This window comes from Nicotiana tomentosiformis, chromosome 2 (assembly GCF_000390325.3).
Source record: "Nicotiana tomentosiformis chromosome 2, ASM39032v3, whole genome shotgun sequence".
In the NCBI taxonomy this organism is placed as follows: domain Eukaryota; kingdom Viridiplantae; phylum Streptophyta; class Magnoliopsida; order Solanales; family Solanaceae; genus Nicotiana; species Nicotiana tomentosiformis.
This window is the reverse complement of record NC_090813.1, coordinates 168,853,566-168,857,224: the sequence shown is the minus strand read 5'-3', so window position 1 is coordinate 168,857,224 and position 3,659 is coordinate 168,853,566. Positions and strand designations below refer to the sequence as shown.

The window sequence follows — 3,659 nt, the reverse complement described above, 5'->3', positions numbered from 1 at the left end:
GTGCATACTATTTCTATGCTTGTTGTATGTTTGTATTTTCTAACACTTGTTCTAGGGGTATTCAAAGTAGCGGGTCGAAAATTTTACTAAGTTATATTCACGTATAACTCACTCCTTACCTGCAAGTCAATGCAGATATTGATGTTGATGATGAAGCTCAATGGCTGAAGAGTTCACTAAAGTTGATCCTATGCAGAGGTGAGCCACCACATTGTTCATGAAGGTTGCTGACAGAGTCCTTATCGTTATTTATTTTTATTCATTTATTTTTTAGGGTCTACACATCGACTTTGAGTATTTTGTAATTCTCCTAGATACTCCATGGTCTAGTGTGTGATTTGGGCTACAATATTACTCTGTTGAATTTAATTATTTAATTTTCATAATTAATTAATAAATTATTTTGGATGCTCATTTTTAATGTATTAAATGATGTGAATGAGCTTTTAAGTGCATGAAAAACGGGTTCGCCTGACGGGTGGTGTTAGATGGGTACCAGTCACGTCTAAGGGGTAGTTTGGGACGTGACATAGAGCTGTAAAGTAATATAATAGAGGTGAGGGTGTACAAAAAAAATTGACAAACTACACCAAATAGATAATTCAAGTCAAAGATAGAAAAAAGTTCGATTATAGTTTGGTTGATTTGGTATTAAAAAAATCCAATCATAATTGCTTTGATTTGGTTGTAACTGAAAAAAGTCAAATAAAAATTTAAATCAAACCGACATTACTTGTATTCAAGTTTTAAAAATATTTTATACATAATTATTTTTATTGTTATGTAATTTATAAATATATCTAAAAACATTTCATAGTTTTTGTCTTGTCTTAGGAATTTTTCTTATATATATATCCTATACTTCAAATTTAATTACCCGGATTAACTAATGTTTGTTATTTATCGAAAGTAACTGTATATTCTTTACAATCTATATAAATACATAAAAGAAGGGCATAGCTCCGGTGACGTGGCTAGGCTCACTTATCAGGATTTATTTTTCTCTTTTTTCTCTTTTTTTGGGGTTTCTCGATGAATGAACAACGGTTGCTATCCAATTTTATTTTTTAAAACCGTTTCTCTAATAAGCGTCGTTTGTTTTCCCTAATAAGGCAGCCGTTTGCTTTTACCAATAAATCAACAGGGGTGAAAGAATTAAACACATTAGCGTTTCAACCAAAACCTTAAGGTCTTCAATTCCAATTGCAGCTAGGATGGAGAATAAATTAAAGATAGAGGAAGAAATCAATTGAGGAGGAGCAATTTCTCTCTGTAAAAATATCCGAGGTACAAATTCTTCATGTTTGATTGGTGTTTGATCATGTGTCTCCTTATTAAATTTTTTTTTACCGGCTTCTTACATTAATTTTTTGCAGAGTATCAGTCCAACCATTGGATTCCTGTGAATTTTTCGACTCTTACTTCTTTTTCGTTTTATTGGGATTTTCAGTGTTTGTCTTGACAGTGGGATTAGGCTTTGAAGATATTTTTTATTTATACGTCATCTTTGGCCATCCCTGTGTTCGTCATTTTTCCTGTTTGTTTTAAGCTTCAATTTCCAATTTTGCTATGACTTTTGATATATATATATTACTCTATGCTTGTAATACATCAACAACTTACTTCAATTTGGTTCGTAAAAAGTTCTGCTTTACAACCTTCAATCTTAATTCTTCTGTATAATATGAGGTGAGTATAAAATTATATATTTTGGATACCCAACATATAGTTTATTTCCTATAAAGTGTTTCAATCGTTCTTCTAAATCTTTTTTCTCCTTTGTAATTGTTTTGATTATTTCCCTCTTTCTTGTAACAATTATCTATAATTATTCTATTTGTTGTTGTAACTTGTAACTTGTAATAGAATAGGGCAATAAAGAGTTAATACTAGAAAATGATAACCAAGTCACAGTATAGGCATGAACAACAATCTCCTTCATACCGCAGCAATTTGACTATGCGTGTAGTCTTTCAATGAAAAATAATAAATGTTATATCATCAGAAAAGCTACCTTCCTTTCGTTTTAACATGATTATTTCATTTTTCTTTTTGCAGGACAAAATGTCTTCAGCTCTTGATTGTCGAACGATTCTTCTGTTTGTCCAAAAATCTATTAGGAGATTCAAAAATTTTCTGCGCCGCCTTCCCTTCGTTGTTTATTTAATATTTTTACCTTATCCTAACTGTAATTTCTTTTGTAGAACAAAATATTGAGAGCCCTCTTAATAGCCTGCTGCAACACCTTTAATTGGAAGAACAAGGAAGGTGAGAGTGCTCTCTAGCACTTCTATTTAAGTAAAGCCTATATCTATTTTCTTCTCCATCACTTAAATCTAATAGAGTCATTTGTTTGTTTGTATGGAACCTTAACATTTTCACAAACTTCAGAATCAAAATCATGTGCATGTGCTTAAAAGTTCACTTGAAGTATTTGTATGGCTTAAGCTTAGGATTGGAATGAAATTTATAAAGACTGTCGAAGCGACCAATTTGGTATAGAAAGATGGTAATGAAGCATTTTTTAGCTGGAGAAGCAATTGATAGTTAACTAAGTCCCTCAATATCTTGGTATAGGCTTCAAGTGCAAGCGAAAATAAGTAGGAATTAGGTGGTTGAGAACTTCCTAGGATTTGACTTAACAGATAGGTACAAGAAGACCTTGGGTTGTTTTCTTTTCATGTTTCCTTGGTTATAACTTATAAGCAAAAAAGTGTGAATCATGACCTAATGTAATTTGCTAGGATGCTGCGGCAAGCAAAGGGATCGAGAACATAGCTGTTTCAGCAAGATGTGGAGCTTATTGATATGAAGAGCCTGCCTTCTATTAAACAAATTAGTGAACAGGAGGCGATGCTTCATTATGGTTGCCTCTATTATGACTGCTTAAATCTATCTTTCCTTCTCCATTTGAATTATCTCCATTTTAATAGTTAATGAACTTAGTATTTACCGACAGTTCTATTTAATTTAATAGTTTATCCCAGAGTTACTTAATGAATCGGTTTGGATAGATATTACTAATGATAAAGTAATTTATTTTATATATCTGTAATCAAAGCTTGCTTTTGTAATCCATATTTATGTATTATTTTTAAACTTGAAGTGGTTGTATGACCACATATTTGTTCAGTGCAAGTAGCTCTTTATTTGCTTTTTCATTTCAACTTATATTCCTTCACCAAATTCTTTCACTGAGTATCTTCAATTGATTTTGCTTAAGACTCAGAAGAACTCTTGCATTTGATAAACTAATGTCCTCTATCTTAGAAGCATTTTTGGAAGTAACAAATATTACTTTGAGTAGTTTCAAATCTGATTTAACTTGAATGATTTTTTAAAAGCTAAAAGTCCGTTTTGTGTGATCTAAATGTAAAAATATTAATGTTTCTCCTTACAGGTAATGCACTTTTTCAGTTAGCCAGAGTAACAAAATAAAATACTTTTAGATAGACCCTTAATATATATTTGACTAAGAGAACCATGTATTTACCTCTTCTCCGCCCAAAGATATATGTATAAATATATTTTAAACTGAACATTTTGCTTAAATATTTTTCTATTTCTTCTTTTCCGAAAGAATTTTTGATAGCGTAAAATGTTATTTATCCAAGCTCCAATTTTTGTATTGTTATTTCTTCGAATATAGATAATTAATT

The 3,659-nt window shown here is 31.0% G+C and overlaps 1 long non-coding RNA gene across 1 annotated transcript; it reads left to right on the top strand.

Annotated features, from left to right (window-relative positions):
- The first annotated feature begins 1,155 nt into the window (after positions 1-1,155).
- On the top strand, positions 1,156-3,001 carry LOC138905668 (uncharacterized). The gene is made up of 3 exons (XR_011413573.1): positions 1,156-1,287; positions 2,059-2,268; positions 2,745-3,001. It is a non-coding gene; the product is annotated as an uncharacterized lncRNA (long non-coding RNA).
- The last annotated feature ends 658 nt before the right edge of the window (positions 3,002-3,659 follow it).